An 18,481-nucleotide genomic window follows, 5' to 3' on the forward strand; every position below is an offset into this window, starting at 1 on the left:
TGCCAGTTTCTTTAGGATATTAGTAACCTTTGCGATAGTCCTCGAGGTCCGTGGTATATCGTTCTTCCAAATACCATGAACCATTCTTGGCAGGAGTTCTTTTGAACCCAAAGATCACAACCAGAGTGCTCTTGATGAGTTCTCTATTCTATATTGTGAATCTGCAAGTCCTACCTTCTCTGCATGGGTTATCTGGAAGAAACCTGTTGAACTTGGTTCGACATACTAATCTATGCATCCACAACTCAGAAAATCATATGTTCCTTTGAGTTGTCCCCCTTTAGTTGTATACTGACCTTCGTCTATCGATTGATAGTCAGGAGTAGTTGTGCATTCGTGTTCATCGATGCCTTTTACTTCTGTGGTCCGTCAAGCCATTCTATTCCAGAATGACTAGGAGAAACAAACTCCAGTACCTTGTCCATTTCTAGGATTGGGTCAAAGCAGTTGTACTCCGCAGATCAAATTGCTAATCTAGGTTTTGCTCTGTTCTACCTTGGAGTATTACCATCTTTATATCAAGAATGTCATGGGAATTGCACACCATCCTATGAACTCTTGATACAGTGATACTTCTTGCCATCATTGTTCATTCCTCGGTTTCCGTGTTATTGTAACCGGAATGCCGACAAGTGAATCGTGGTGTGTGAAATCAATACTGCTAGCAACTCCGTTGCCCTAGCAACTCCGTTGCTTGGTAGTTAAATGGACAACAACCTCATTCTTAGCATGCTGATTATTGAATCATCATTCTAAGATAGATTGTGCTACCTAGTCCTTATTTCCTGGTGCACTCTTCGATCAATGAGTTAGGATTATGCCAATCCCTCGCTTATTTGATCATATCGTCTTGCCCTGAAAAGCAAGATTTTTCTCGAGCTTAGTAACATATCGGTGGTTCGTGATTTTCTGAATGTCTTCTCGGAAGTATCACCAGGTCGTCACCTGACCGCTATGTTGAGTTCGTGATCAAGATGGTTTCTTGTAAACCACCCCTTCTCCAAGAATCTGTGTGGGATACCCCTGAGCTGGTTGGTCAAGCTAAACAACAACTTGGAGAGTTGGAAGATAAAAGCTTGTCCGACTTAGCTCAACCCAAAGGGATGTTTTTGTGTGTGTGTTGAAGAAAGATGATATCTTCATCGATTGATCCTTGTGATCAATTGTTGGAACTATGGTCTTATCCAGTCTTTGATTTGAGTATGGGTTATCCTTAAATCAAATCAGAACCAACGATGTTCGTAATGTTGTCTTACTCGTGGATTTTCCTCGAGCATACACCATTATATCCTTTGGGTCTGACCAATACTAGAACCTTGTTCACATAGTTATGGAATTCCATCTCCATGGGAATCTGGATGAATTGTTGTTGAGCCCATCGACAACATCCTTGTCTTCTCCATAATTTTGTTGAACATTAAGCTAAGTGTTGGAAACTTTTGAAAGCATTTGTTCATGCTAGCTCATGAAGCATATGTTCGGATGTAAGAAGTGACTTCCTCTAGTTCATGTGCATTTGATGCAAGTTGCCGCCATGGATTCGAGAAAGACAATGTTGCTTCCTTTGGAATCATCCCAAATCATTCATGCATACGTGTGAAGTATTCTGTGGTTCGAAGACTTGCAACCTTCATTCTATATGTATTCCTAGCACACCAAGCCACCGATTGATTTGTTCAAGGAGAAGAAGCTCCTTCTTAAGGGTATACCCTATGCAAGGACTTTGATATCCTCGATGATGATTCCCCACCGGAGCTCGGTAGTGTTTTATTGTAAGACTACCATGGGATCATGTCTATCTGGGACAACGTGTTCACATGTTTGTAGCAGAACCAGCTCATGTTTTGGAGCTTGCTATTGTGGTTCATTTCCTGAGAATCACGCAACGTCTTCTCGTCGGTTTGTGTTGTAAACTTTCATTTTTCTTTCTAGACTCGATGAGTCTAGATTATTCTAACACCAACCAGATCTGAATCTCAGGCAGATAGGATGGTTGGAACGTTTCCCAAGAATTATAATATTGGTCTCTCTGTAATCGGTAAAATGGATGCCGTGGCCAACACACCCAACCGGAAGACCTGTTATTGTAGTATCTTGATTGAGAAAGTTGGCCATCTCCCCATAAGGATTTCGAGGGATTTACTCCCTAGTTGTCCCTTATGGATTTTTGTGTTTCCGAAGTCCGACCTTTACTTGATGTTCTAGATACCAGACCATTTCAATGAATGGGATACGCTAGTACATCAAGGAGAACATTAGAAGCTGAGTGCTAAATGTCTCTCGGTCGATCATCCAGATTTCGTCCCCTTGGCCTCGCTAAGGTGAAATCTGAGAAAGTGTTATCTTCCTTTGCATCTGCATCGTCCATCGCTGTTCATCATGGTAGTATGTTGTGTTGTCAGCACCCTTGACATGGATGTTGGTAAAACCTTGATGATTATGGAAATGCTCAAGTTCTTGAGAGCACTCACAAGCGCTAGGTGTTATCATCGGCACTAACTAGGATTGCTCTCAATTTCCTCGGTTATGCTATAACTTTTCAAACAGTGGACTCACTCTCTACTGTTCAGCTTCTCCCTAGTTACTAAAATCATCCCTTGTGTTGTTTCCAACAAGGTAATCCACATCATCCATTCTAATCCGGGTATGCCATTCTATCGAACCTCTCTAAACGACCGCTCGAGAATTGCCTTAGGCTGGTATAAGAGTTTCAATGATCTTTGAATCAAAGGTAATTCTTTTTGCCACTTAAGGGGATATTTCTACGAGTCACCTTCCCTAAAGTGCATCGTTATGGTATCATGGCAACTCAACTGCTCGCTATGATGACAACCGTTCACCACCCTCCTAAGTGTGGAATTGTTGTCTACCTAGTGAACCTCCGTCGTCTGTTCCACTCCATCCCTTTGGATGAATGCTTCGTATCTTAGCTCGAGAGATGATCTTACCTCTCACTCCATGAGTTGATCTTGAATACTCGATCTTCGAGGAGATCGTTTTCTGGAGAGTCTCCTTCTGTCGTTATCGTGTTGGATGAAGACCTGGCAAGCGAAGACGTCAAGATCGATTGAGTCAACAGATCAACACCCTCGAGAAGACAGTTGGATCATGAAGTTTGTGATACTTAGTGTCCCCTATGTCTTCTTACCCTACGCTTGAATCTCGGGACGAGATTCTTGTTTAGTGGGGGTGAGTTGTCACATCCCTAGTTCTGGTATGCACTGAGCTAGCTAGTCATGTGTTGCATCATGTTTAAATTCTTTTGAAACTTGAAATAGGGATTGCCTAAACCCTAGCATCAAAGGAATTCACTAGGTTCAACTAAAATAATTTCAGTGAATCCAAATGGCTTTCAAAAATGTTCATCATTTCTGGAAAATGCTAGAAACATTAACCAGAGATGTTGCACCTTTTTCCATGTCATATTTGGGCTCTGGATTAAATCATATGCTATCTGCAATTGGGCATTTAAATGCTATATAATATTTTAAATGCTCAATTAATTCTGAATTTAAGTGAGGGCTGTTGGGAATATTCCAAACAGAGCCCACAGTTATTTTCAGGATTTTTGAAAACGTTTTGGTATTTTTAATAAAGCCCAGAAGTTGCAGAATAATAGAAAACAGAAATCGAAATAGAGAATCCAGAGAGAGAGAGAACTTACCTGGCGCTCACCTGGCAGCCCAGCCGGCCCAGCTCCTATTCCATCCCAGCCCACCACCGCCAATTCCCCTGTCGCCTTCCTCCTCTGCCAAGAGGACGCGCGTGTGGCCGACGCGCGCACGCACACGCCACGGCCACCTCCTCCCTCCTAGCCTGCCTGGCTCCCCCTCGTCGCGCCTAGACGACGCCAGCGCGATGCCTGGACGCCCTGGACCTTCCTCTCTTCCCCGAATGCTCTCCCCCTCTTCTATTTCTCACACCCGAGCAGAGATCGCCGTCGCCGACGCCGTTTGCCACGGCCACCATGCTCCCCTCGCCTCCCCACGCTGTCCACGGTCTCCGCCATTGTTCGCCGCTTCGCCCCACCCTGGCCCCGAGCGCTGGGACTGCCTGCATCGACGGCTGCCTCATCTTCTTCCTCCTCGGTCGCCGGAAGCCGCACGCGCCGATTTGCCGCCGTCTCCGCCTCCCCGAGCTCGTCGTCTACCTCATCCGACCCACCGTGAGCTCCCGCACGCTTTTCCCCTAACCCCGTGGCTTGCCGCTCTCCGTAGCCGTCGATTCGTAGCTGGCCGTAGCACACCGCCGCTTGAGCTCGTCGTCGGCGTAGCTCCGGTGACCATTTGGTCACCCTGGCGTGCCTAACTTGCTCCCCGCATCACGTAGCGCTCCACTAGCTCTTCACCTCGCTCATTTGCACACCGTAGCACTAACCCGCACCAACCCCGAACTCCGGCAGCCGCCGTGGGCTCCACTTCGGCGAACTCCGGCCACCCCAGCTCCAGCCGCTGCCACGAGTGGATGCGGGCGAGTTCCAGCTCCACGTAGATGCCCTCAGCACTCCCATCCGCGGCCTGTAGCGCCGCCCTGACCAACTCCTGCGAGTTCTGCCGTCGCTGTGGTCGCCGGCGTCACCTACTGACGTGGCGCCGGTTAATTAGCGCTAATGACCCAGCTAACCACCCTAGAGCCACTGCCATGTGGGCCCCAGTGCCTAACTAGTTAGTTTATTTTCTCTGTTAAATTAGCACTAATCACAGTGGGCCCCGCCTGTCAACTTTGACTTGGCCACGTCACCTTTGACCGGGTCCCACATGTCAGCCTGTGTAGCTGATTCTATGTCACTGACGAGTGGACCCCACTGGTCAGTTTGACCTGGACGTCCCCGTTGACCTCTGACGTCATCCCGACGTAATGCTGACGCAGTAATTTAATTACTGGGATTATTCTTCTACAGGAAATTCCAGAAATTAGTATAAACTTATAAAAATCATAGAAATTAATCTGTAACTCCAAATGAAACAAATTATATATGAAAAATGATCAGAAAAATCCAATCTTTCCATCTGTACTAGTTTCATGCATGTCAGAACACTTTAACCTTGCTGTTTAGGTGAAACAAGCTAATGCACTTATATCACTTATTATTTTGGGTGATCATTTGAATCCTTGGTTCAAATGGACTCAAACCTTTATGTCCCAAGTTGCATTATACCTATCACACATCATATTGCCATGTCATAGCATGCATCATATTGTAGCATTGCATTGATTGTGTCCTTCTGTGTTTGCCGGTAACTGTCCCCTCTCAGTAGACGACGTTCCGATGTTGTGATCGTTGACACTGATGAAGACTCAATGCTATCTTCAGAAGTGCCAGGCAAGCAAAACCCCCTTGTTCATTCCGATACAATCCCACTCTCTCGCTCCTGCTCTCTTTTACTGCATTAGGACAACAACGATTCAACTGTTACTTGCTGCGGTAGCTGAACCCCTTTATCCTTTGCATGACCTGTCATTCCACAGTAAATAGATGAAACCCACTAGCATGAGTAGGAGTTGTTTGAGCCCTGTTGTGCCTACTCATTCATGCTTGTTTGTCATGCCTGCTACTACTTAGAGTTGAGTCAGGTCTGATTCATCGGGGATGAATCAGAGGTGTGTGAACATGTCCTACTGTATGTGTGAGCAAAGTGTGTGAACACGATTTGGTAAAGGTAATGGTGAGAGGCCATGTAGGAGTACATGGTGGGTTGTCTCATTGTAGCCGTCCTCAGGAACTGAGTTCTGCGTTTGTGATCCATGATTCAGCTACTACCATGCATGGGGCCCTGAAATATGACCCCGCTCGACTTCTTAATCACCCTTGTCCTTGGTCCAGGAGTTGCAAGTAGTTTCTGGTGTTTGTAGTATGCTGGAGGACGTGCGCAGCGCTGACCGAAGGGTTGGGCTGTGATGCGGTAGGCACGTGGCACGGTGTACCGGGCGCCCGTTTGGTGTCTCGGGAACCCTGCTCACATCGTTTGGGGCTGTGAGCGAAACTCCGGCCGGATCTCCTCATGGATGGAACCCGAATAGACGATAAACCTGGACTAGAGACTTGAGTGTTTAGGTAGGTCGTGGTCTACACCCACGTCGGCTTTTGCTTAAATAATCCACAAACTTCATCCACAAAGATAAGGTGTAAATCAGCATGCAATGTTCCATCTCCTGCAAATGGATTAGCTAGCAGTTTCTCTATCATACCCGAAGGAATCTCAAAGTAAATATTTTCAAAAAGTTCAGTAGGTTGAGGAGCAACTCTTTGCTCTTCTGGTCGGGGTGAAGATACCCCGAACAAGCCCCTCAAAGGATTAGTATCCATAGTGACAAGTAACAGAAAATTTCAGCACACTATATAAATGTTTCCTTACCAAGTTCCACTCACCAAAAGCGCTACACTCCCCGGCAACGGCGCCAGAAAAGAGTCTTGATGACCCACAAGTGTAGGGGATCTATCGTAGTCCTTTCGATAAGTAAGAGTGTCGAACCCAACGAGGAGCAGAAGGAAATAATAAGCGGTTTTCAGTAAGGTTTTCTCTGCAAGCACTAAAATTGTAGGTAATAGATAGCTTTGTGATAAGATAAATTGTAACGAGTAACAAGTAAATAAAGTAAATAAAGTGCAGCAAGGTGGCCCAATCCTTTTTGTAGAAAAGGATAAGCCTGGAAAATTTCTTATAATGAGAAAAGAGCTCCCGAGGACACATGTGAATTATCGTCAAGCTAGTTTTCATCACGCTCATATGATTCACGTTCGGTACTTTGATAATTTGATATGTGGGTGGACCGGTGCTTGGGTACTGCCCTTACTTGGACAAGCATCCCACTTATGATTAACCCCTATTGCAAGCATCCGCAACTACAAAATAAGTATTAAGGTAAACCTAACCACAACATTAAACATATGGATCCAAATCAGCCCCTTACGAAGCAACGCATAAACTAGGGTTTAAGATTCTATCACTCTAACAACCCATCATCTACTTATTACTTCCTAATGCCTTCCTCTAGGCCCAAATAATGGTGAAGTGTCATGTAGTCGACGTTCACATAACACCACTAGAGGAAATACAACATACATCTCATAAAAATATCAAACGAATACCAAATTCACATGACTACTAATAGCAAGACTTCACCCATGTCCTCAGGAACAAACGTAACTACTCACAAAGCATATTCATGTTCATAATCAGAGGAGTAATAATATGCATTAAGGATCTGAACATATGATCTTCCACCAAGTAAACCAATTAGCATCAACTACAAGGAGTAATTAACACTACTAGCAACCCACAGGTACCAATTTGTCGTTTTGATACAAGATTGGATACAAGAGATGAACTAGGGTTTTGAGAGGAGATGGTGCTGGTGAAGATGTTGATGGAGATTGACCCCCTCCCGATGAGAGGATCGTTGGTGATGACGATGGTGATGATTTCCCCCTCCCGGAGGGAAGTGTCCCCGGCAGAACAGCTCCGCCAGAGCCCTAGATTGGTTCCGCCTCGTGGCGGCGGAGTTTCGTCCCGTAAGCTTGCCCACGATTTTTTCTAGGGTAAAAGCCTCCATATAGCAGAAGATGGACACCGGAGGGTCACCAGGGGGCCCAGGAGACAGGGGGCGCGCCCAGTAGGGGTGGGCGCGCCCCCACCCTCCTGGCCAGGGTGTGGGCCCCCTGAGGTGTTTCTTCCGCTCAATAATTCTTATTACTTCCAAAAATAAGTTTCGTGGAGTTTCAGGATTTTTGGAACAGTGCAGAATAGGTTTCCAATGTTTGCTCCTTTTCCAGCCAGAATTCCAGCTGCCGGCATTCCCCCTCTTCATGGTAAACCTTGTAAAATAAGAGAGAATAGCCATAGTATTGGGATATAATGTGTAATATCAGCCCATAATGCAATAAATATTGATATAAAAGCATGATGCAAAATGGACGTATCAACTCCCCCAAGCTTAGACCTCGCTTGTCCTCAAGCGGAAGCCGAAATCGAAATATATGTCCACATGTTTAGAGATAGAGGTGTCGATAAAAATAAAATACAAACATGAGGGCATCATGATCATTCTTATAACAACAACATAAATAGATTTTATCATATGATTTCTTATGCTCAAGTAACAATCAATTCACAATGTCAAGTATGGTTCAGAAACTTCATTGGAAGCTAACAAACTATAATCTCAGTCACTGAAGCAATTGCAATTTATCATAACATCAGAAAGAGTCAAGAATAGAGCTTTTCAGCAAGTCCACATACTCAACTATCATGTAGTCTTTTACAATTGCTAACACTCATGCAATACTTGTGATTATAGGGTTTCAACCGGACACTGAGAAAGATAGGGGCTTATTGTGTTGCCTCCCAAGGTATTCACCTTTTGGTGATGTCAATAATAATAGCCCATGCTAACTTACATCCAATTGGATATATATATCATGATCTTTCAAACACGAGGAGCTTGCCAAAGGATAAAATGAAAAAGGGAAAGGTGAAGATCACCTTGACTCAAGCATAAAGTAAAAGATAGGCCCTTCGCAGAGGGAAGCGGAGGTTGTCATGTGCGTTTAGTGTTGGATGCACAAAATCTTAATGCAAAAGAATGTCACTTTATATTGCCACTTGTATATGGACCTTTATTATGAAGTCCGTCGCTTTTATTGCTTCCATAACAAGATCGTATAAAGCTTATTTTCTCTGCACTAATAAGTGATATGTCTCCAACGTATCTATAATTTATGATTGTTCCATGCTATTATATTACCCCTTTTGGATGTTTATGGACTTTATTTTACACATTTATATCATTTTTGGGACTAACCTACTAACCGGAGGCCCACCCCGTGTTGCTGTTTTTTGCCTATTTCAGTATTTCGAAGAAAAGGAATATCAAACGGAGTCAAAACAGAATGAAACCTTCGGGGGCGTGATTTTTGAAACGAACGTGGTCCAGAGGACTTGGAGTGCAAGTCAAGAAGCAGCCGAGGCTCCCACGAGATAGGAGGGCGCGCCCCCCCTATAGGGCGCCCCCCTATAGGGCGCGCCCCCTGTCTCGTGGGCCCCTCGGGCATCCACTGACGTACTTCTTCCTCCTATATAAGCCTACGTACCCCGAAAACATCCAGGGGGCAGACGAAACACAATTTCCACCACCGTAACCTTCTATATCTGCGAGATCTCATCTTGGAGCCTTCGCCAGTGTTCTGCCGGAGGGGGAATCGACCATGGAGGGCTTCTACGTCAACACCCTTGCCCCTCCGATGAGTTGTGAGTAGTTTACCACAGACCTACGGGTCCATAGTTATTAGCTAGATGGCTTCTTCTATCTTTTCGGATCTCAATACAATGTTCTCCCCCTCTCTTGTGGAGATCTATTCGATGTAAACTCTTTTTGCGGTGTGTTTGTCGAGATCCGATGAATTGTGGGTTTATGATCAAGTCTATATAAATAATATTTGAATCTTCTCTGAATTCTTTTATGTATGATTGAGTTATCTTTGCAAGTCTCTTCGAATTATCAGTTTGGTTTGGCCTACTAGATTGATCTTTCTTGCCATGGGAGAAGTGCTTAGCTTTGGGTTCAATCTTGCGGTGTCCTTACCCAGTGACAGAAAGGGTTGCAAGGCACGTATTGCATTATTGCCATCGAGGATAACAAGATGGGGTTTATATCATATTGCTTGAGTTTATCCCTCTACATCATGTCATCTTGCTTAATGCGTTACTTTGTTCTTATGAACTTAATACTCTAGATGCAGGCAGGAGTCGGTTGATGTGTGGAGTAATAGTAGTAGATGCAGGCAGGAGTCGGTCTACTTGTTACGGACGTGATGCCTATATACATGATCATGCCTAGATAATCTCATAATTATTGACTTTTCTATCAATTGCTCGACAGTAATTTGTTCACCCACCGTAATACTTATGCTATCTTGAGAAAAGCCACTAGTGAAACCTATGGCCCCCGGGTCTATCTCTTATCATATTTGCTTTCAATCTACTTTTATTTGCATCTTTACTTTTTGCATCTATATTATAAAATACCAAAAAAATATTTATCTTATCATACTATCTTTATTAGATCTCACTTTTGCAAGTGGCCGTGAAGGGATTGACAACCCCTTTATTGCGTTGGTTGCGAGTTCTTTGTTTGTTTGTGTAGGTGCGTGGGACTTTTGAGGAGCCTCCTACTATATTGATACCTTGGTTCTCAAAAACTGAGGGAAATACTTATGCTACTATTGCTGCATCACCCTTTCCTCTTCAAGGAAAACCAACACAAGCTCAAGATGTAGCAAGAAGGATTTCTGGCGCCGTTGCTGGGGAGGTCTTCGTTCAAGTCAATACATACCAAGTGCCCATCACAAACCCATCTCCCTCGCATTTACACTATTTGCGATTTGCCTCTCATTTTCCTCTCCCCCACTTCACCCTTGCCGTTTTATTCGCCCTCTCTTTCCCAATCTCCTCGTCTCTTTTCACTTGCCCTTTCGTTTGCTCGTTTGGTTGGAATAGATGCTTATTTTTTGCTAAACAGAGAACCTAAGATCTATGGATCCTCATCCGCTTGCTAATCTTTTTAAGAGATCCAATTATGATGAACACATTGCTAGTGAGTTTTGTGCATTAGATTATTTTTATGAAGTTTTGCTTGAAATTTGTGAATCTGAAAATTGTGATGAAGAAATTTATGAAGAGATTCACGATGGCTCCTTGAATAAAAAGCATGATTGCAATGATTTTACTATAAATTCTCTTGATGTCAATTGTGATAATAATATGCAAAACCCTAAGCTTGGGGATGCTAGTTTTGCTATGTCTACTACTTGCTGCCATGATCATGATTGGGGTGATTCTTCTTGTGATCTTGAAAATTTATTTAAGCCCCATGATGAATATGAGATTGATAATAGTGTTTGCAATAACTTTGAAAGTGGGTTTGGAAGATCAACTTTAGATCCCACATATTTAAAGAATGTTCAATCTTATGGTATTTTTGATAAAAGTGGGTTTGGAGAGGTCATGACTTTAGTTAATGTTAATCCCACTATCTTGGAAGAGTGTCAACTTTGCATGCATGTGGATCATGTTGAGAATATGTTATGCGATAGCTATTTTGTTGAATTTGCTTATGATCCTACATGTAATTATTATGAGAGAGGAAAATATGGTTGTAGAAATTTCCATGTTACTAAATTACCTCTCGTCATGTTGAAATTGCTATCGTCTCTTTCTTATTCCTTGCATATGCTAGTTTTTGCTTGCCTTGCAAATTTGTTTGCTTATAATATGCCTATGCATAGGAAGTATGTTAGACTTAGATGTGTTTGTCACATGTTTCATGATGCTCTCTTTGCGCTTCAATTCTTATCTTTCATGTGAGCATCATTAAAATTATCAATGCCTAGCTACAAGGCTCTAAAGAAAAGCGCTTGTTGGGAGACAACCCAATATTTTTCCTTGCTGTTATTTAATAAATCTTGCATCTACCTTCTGTTTAGATGTGTTTTTATCCTTTAATTAGTGTTTGTGCCAAGTAGAACCTATAGGATAACCTATGATGATAGTTGATTTGATTCTGCTGAAAAACAGAAACTTTGCACGCACGAATATAATTTTGTTAAATCACAGAAACGTGATTTTGCGTTGATTCTTTTTGATTCTGATCAATGAACAAATTTTCCAGGACTTCCTATTTTTGTGGGATTTTTTGAGCTCCAGAAGTTTGCGTTAGTTATAGATTTCTACAGACTGTTCTGTTTTTGACAGATTCTGTTTTTCGTGTGTTGTTTGCTTATTTTGATGCATCTATGGCTAGTAAAATAGTTTATAAACCATAGACAAGTTGGAATACAGTAGGTTTAACACCAAAATAAATAAAGAATGAGTTCATTACAGTACCTTATGTGGTGGTTTTGTTTTCTTTCACTAACGGATCTTATAAGATTTCCTGTTGAGTTTTGTGTTGTGAAGTTTTCAAGTTTTGGGTAAAGTTTTATGGACTATGGAATAAGGAGTGGCAAGAGCCTAAGATTGGGGATGCCCAAGGCACCCCAAGATATTCAAGGATAGCCAAAAGCCTAAGCTTGGGGATGCCCCGGGAAGGCATCCCCTCTTTCGTCTTCGTCCATTGGTAACTTTACTTGGAGCTATATTTTTATTCGCCACATGATATGTGTTTTGCTTGGAGCATCATGTATTATATTAGTCTTTGCTTTTTAGTTTACCACAATCATCCTTGCTGTACACACCTTTTGGGAGAAGCCTATTTGATTAGGATTTGCTAGAATACTCTATGTGCTTCACTTATATCTTTTGAGCTTGATAGTTTTTTTTGCTCTAGTGCTTCACTTATATCTTTTAGAGCATGGTGGTGTCTTAATTTTGAAGAAATTGCTAGTCTCTCATGCTTCACTTATATCTTTTTGAGAGTCTTTTAGAACAGCATGGTATTTGCTATGGACAGAAAGTTGGTCCTAGAATGATGAACATCCAAGTTGGGTATAATAAAGACTATCATAGAAAAGTGAATTGGATGCTATGATCAATTTGATGCTTGATAATTGTTTTGAGATATGGAGGTAGTGATATTAGAGTCATGCTAGTTGAGGTGATTATGAAAAATACTTGTGTTAAGGGTTGTGATTCCCGTAGCATGCATGTATGGTGAACCGCTTTGTGATGAAGTTGGAGCACAATTTTATTTATTGATTGTCTTCCTTATGAGTGGCGGTCGGGGACGAGCGATCGTCTTTTCCTACCAATCTATCTCCCTAGGAGCATGCGCGTAGTGCTTTGGTTTTTGATGACTTCTAGATTTTTGCAACAAGTACATGAGTTCTTTTGACTAATGTTGAGTCCATGGATTATACACACCCTTTCACCCTTCCACCATTGCTAGCCTCTCTTGTGCCGCGCAACTTTCGCCGGTACCATACACCCACCATATACCTTCCTTGAAACAACCACCATACCTACCTATTATGGCATCTTCATAGCCATTCCGAGATATATTGCCATGCAACTTTCCACCGTTTTGTTCATATGACACGCATTACTTTTGTCATATTGCTCTTTGCATGATCATGTAGTTGACATTGTATTTTTGGCAAGGCCACCTTCATAATTTTCATACATGTCGCTCTTGATTCATTGCATATCCCGGTACATCGCTGGAGGCATTCATATAGAGTCATATCTTGTTCTAGCTTTGAGTTGTAATTTTTGAGTTGTAAATCCATAAAAGTGTGATGATCTTCATTATTAGAGCATTGTCCCAGTGAGGAAAGGATGATGAAGACTATGATTCCCCCACAAGTCGGGATGAGACTTCGGACTTTACAAAGAAAAAAAGAAAAAAAAAGAGAAAGGCAAAAAAGAAAAAAGAAGGCCAAAGAAAAAAAAGAAGAAAGAAAAAAAGGGGAAAAAGGAAAAAGAAAAAATAAAATGAGAGAAAAAGAGAGAAGGGACAATGCTACTATCTCTTTTTCCACACTTGTGCTTCAAAATAGCACCATGATCTTCATGATAGAGAGTCTCATATGTTGTCACTTTCATATACTAGTGGGAATATTTCATTATAGAACTTGGCTTGTATATTCCAATGATGGGCTTCCTCAAAATGCCCTAGGTCTTTGTGAGCAAGTAAGTTGGATGCACACCCACTTAGTTTCTTTTGTTGAGCTTTAATATATTTATAGCTCTAGTGCATCCGTTGCATGGCAATCCCTACTCACTCACATTGATATCTATTAATGGGCATCTCCATAGCCCGTTGATACGCCTAGTTGATGTGAGACTATCTTGTTTTTTTGTCTTCTCCACAACCACCATTCTATTCCACATATAGTGCTATGTCCATGGCTCACGCTCATGTATTGCGTGAAAGTTGAAAGAGTTTGAGATTATTAAAGTATGAAACAATTGCTTGTCTTGTCATCGGGGTTGTGCATGATTAAATACTTTGTGTGATGAAGATAGAGAAACAGCCAGACTATATGATTTTGTAGGGATAACTTTCTTTGGCCATGTTATTTTGAGAAGACATGGTTACTTTGATTAGTATGCTTGAAGTATCACCATTTTCATGTTAATATGAACTTTTATTTTGTATCATTTGGATCTGAACAATCATGCCACAATAAAGAAAATTACATTGAGAATTATGCTAGGTAGCATTCCGCATCAAAAATTTCTTTTTTATCATTTACCTACTCGAGGACGAGCAGGAATTAAGCTTAGGGATGCTTGATACGTCTCCAACGTATCTATAATTTTTGATTGTTCCATGCTATTATATTACCCCTTTTGGATGTTTATGGGCTTTATTTTACACATTTATATCATTTTTGGGACTAACCTACTAACAGAGGCCCAACCCGTATTGCTGTTTTTTTACCTATTTCAGTATTTCGAAGAAAAGGAATATCAAACGGAGTCCAAACGGAATGAAACCTTCGGGAGCGTGATTTTTGGAACGAACGTGATCCAGAGGACTTGGAGTGCAAGTCAAGAAGCAGCCGAGGCTCCCATGAGATAGGAGGGCGCCTCCCCTATAGGGCGCGCCCCCTGTCTCGTGGGCCCCTCGGGCGTCCACCAACGTACTTCTTCCTCCTATATAAGCCTATGTACCTCGAAAACATCCAGGGGCAGACGAAACACAATTTCCACCACCGTAAACTTCTGTGTCCGCGAGATCTCATCTTGGAGCCTTCGCTGGCGCTCTGCCGGAGGGGAATCGACCATGGAGGGCTTCTACATCAACACCCTTGCCCCTCCGATGAGTTGTGAGTAGTTTACCACAGACCTACGGGTCCATAGTTATTAGCTAGATGGATTCTTCTCTCTTTTTGGATCTCAATACAATGTTCTCCCCCTCTCTTGTGGAGATCTATTCGATGTAAACTCTTTTTGCGGTGTTTTTGTCGAGATCCGATGAATTGTGTGTTTATGATCAAGTTTATCTATGAATAATATTTGAATCTTCTCTTAATTCTTTTATGTGTGATTGAGTTATCTTTGCAAGTCTCTTCAAATTATCAGTTTGGTTTGGCCTACTAGATTGATCTTTCTTTCCATGGGAGAAGTGCTTAGCTTTGGGTTCAATCTTGTGGTGTCCTTACCCAGTGACAGAAAGGGTTGCAAGGCACGTATTGTATTGTTGCCATCGAGGATAACAAGATGGGGTTTATATCATATTGCTTGAGTTTATCCCTCTACATCATGTCATCTTGCTTAATTCGTTACTCTGTTCTTATGAACTTAATACTCTAGATGCAGGCAGGACTCGGTCAATGTGTGGAGTAATAGTAGTAGATGCAGGCAGGAGTCGGTCTACTTGTTACGGACGTGATGCCTATATACATGATCATGCCTAGATAATCTCATAATTATTTTCTTTTCTATCAATTGCTCGACAATAATTTGTTCACCCACCGTAATACTTATGCTATCTTGAGAGAAGCCACTAGTGAAACCTATGGCCCCCGGGTCTATCTCTTATGATATTTCCTTCCAATTTACTTTTATTTGCATCTTTACTTTTTGCATCTATATTATAAAATACCAAAAATATATTTATCTTATCATACTATCTTTATTAGATCTCACTTTCGCAAGTGGCCGTGAAGGGATTGACAACCCCTTTATTGCGTTGGTTGCGAGTTCTTTGTCTGTTTGTGTAGGTGCGTGGGACTTTTGAGGAGCCTCCTACTGGATTGATACCTTGGTTCTCAAAAACTGAGGGAAATACTTACGCTACTATTGCTGCATCACCCTTTCCTCTTCAAGGAAAACCAACGCAAGCTCAAGACGTAGCTCAAGATACTACTAAAAGGATCGAACTAAATAAAATGGTAAAGAGGTCACTATATACGTTTTGCGGTGATTATTCGGTCACTTGCTCACCGTTCAGCATCGGATTGCACTCTGTTGACCGGCCAAATAGTCAGCGTGGCTCCATGTTGATTAGTTAAATTAACCATGTTCCTTGTGGGTTCCACATGTCAGTTCACATATGAGGAACACATAGGAAAAAGGTCAGATAAACACATATCTGTGCAGGCGCGACAAGACTCCAACCCGTGTGCGGGAATCACCTCATTGTGTATGTGTCTGTCAGGGCCTGATGTGTGCGAATGCACGTGTGGGTTGAGCACATGAGCGTGAGAGTGTGTGTTGGTCGTGTGGTGTGTGCATGCATGCGTGTGTGTGTGTGCGTGTGAGTGTTGTGTGTGTGCGTGGCTGCGTGTGTACGTGCGAGTGTTGCGTGCGTGCGTGGCTGCATGTGTTCGTGTGAGTGTTGCGTGCATGCAGTTCGTGTGCATGCGTGCACGTGTGTATAATCACCACACCAGCTCCTGTGTGTTAAAACAGACGGCTCAACATTCCAATACAAGGCCACCTTGTCCGCTATGCCCGCAGTCATGACTTCGAACCACCGTCCAATATTTTGTTGTTGTTTGTTTTCATTCTTACTAGCAAGATGCCCGTGCGTTGCACGTAACATCAAGATGCATTTGTATGACTAGTTTATCTTGTGAGAGAAAAGGATGAACGAGGGAAGGCCTTATTTGCAAATGTGGAGAGGTGTGTGGGTACCTTTTTGCAAAATTGCCATAGTTTTCTTCCTATCTGTCAAATATAAATCGGACGGCCTATATTGCAGGATGGCAGGCACACCATCATCACCAACTCTGTTTTTTATAAGAGTGTAGATAGATGTAGAAGAGTAGATACAAGCTGACGGGTGGGCCCAATGGTAGTGAGATAATGTGATGCAACACTAATGGTGCCATGTGGAGCGTTTAACTGGTCAACTAGTCGTGTCTTGAGCAAATATAGAGCTATACGGTGAGCCCATGACTGTATAATAGCCACAAAACGTAAATGACAACCGTAATGAGTGGATTCTGAAGTCCAATGTACGTATCGTGCTTTCGCTCCAAATACAATGATCGTCATTGTATATATCGCGAGAGAAAGATGAAACATGCGTGAATGTGTTGGGGGCTTACTTTTAGAGGACCTGGAGATATTTTGTGTGCGTACGTGAAAGGGGCGTAGAGGGGGTGTATGCGATAGTGAGAGAGATGCTCTTCGTTTCTCTTTATTATGACTAACTTTATATATAGTATAAAAATATAAAAATTCATAGTGCGAAATAAATATCATTGTGGGCACCATGCATTGCAAATCGACGTTCATACTCCTCCATATAACTTTGTAATGTTGTATACATGTAGAAATTCTAAAATATTTTTTTGGCCACACTTTATTCAAAAGAAATGTTGTATGCGAAATAAACGTGAAGAGAGGGCTTTTTAGATCAATGGGGTACGTGATGTAACATGTGTGAATGTTTAGTTGATGTATTTGGCAGGGCCTAGAGAGGTATGTGTGTGTATTACGTATTCGAGAGAGGCATGGATAGACGGGCCGGTGGGGGGAGGGGGGTGTGGGAGAGATAGCACGAGAAATGAGAGAGGTCTAGAGAGAGAGAGAGAGAGAGAGAGACTAATATGATGTCACGGCGAGAGATTCCCTTGAGTGTGTATATGCAAGGGGGAGGGGATAGAGGCACGAGGAGAATTTTTTGTGTGGTGTCTGTGTTGGTATGTGTGGGTGTGAGAAGATAACGAGACCTGGGAGCAAAGGGTGTGTCACCGCGTGAGGTCCGGTGGGTCGAGGTGAGGCCCTTGGTTCCGTTTCATCCTGCGCCACATTGGTCGGCCATGACGCATTTAGGGAGACCCATGGATGACTTGTCGTACAAGACAAAGATAGCAGAATTGTGAAGGACTCTGTGTCCACTGACAAAGCCGGCTAGGATTTGTAACCCTAGGTTCTCGGACTAAGGTAACCCCTTATCTCTGATATTACTATTCATCCAACCTAACTTTAAGGGGCATCCTACAGAATGCTCTGCTAGAATCATACTCGTCGATTAGGAAGAGAGGTGTGAGACAATGCGTGAGAGACAAGCCTAAAGATAATGTGCGTACAGGAGACACGTAGGCATGTCTGTGTACATAGAAAGGGTCGATGGGGATTGTGCGTGTGTATGCTTGTGAGAGGAAGAGTGCTTGTGATAAAGGTTAGTGAAAACAGTCGTAAATGGTTACGAGAGGGAGGGAGGGTTATATCGAGAGCATGTCTGCGAGAAAGACACCTCGGGAGAGAGTGTGTGAGCATGTATGAGAGACCATCAATGGAGAGTGAAAGTACACGTAAAAGACCGATGTGCACATTGATTAAAGATATAAATTGTATCCAAATATTAGGATGGGATCATGATATTTGCAATTCGCATAAGTAACACTCATTGATCCATCATACATCTAGATTCTATCGAATTTGAACATGTCTATGTTATTATTCGACAAAATTGATCCACATAGTTAGTATTTTGAACTCCAGACAATGCATCGATTTAGCAATCGAATATAAACGTGAGTATAGTTCATGTTGTGTGTGTAAAGCACATTATACATACGAAAGTT

This window comes from Triticum aestivum, chromosome 5B (genome assembly GCF_018294505.1).
Source record: "Triticum aestivum cultivar Chinese Spring chromosome 5B, IWGSC CS RefSeq v2.1, whole genome shotgun sequence".
Classification (NCBI taxonomy): Eukaryota; Viridiplantae; Streptophyta; class Magnoliopsida; order Poales; family Poaceae; genus Triticum; species Triticum aestivum.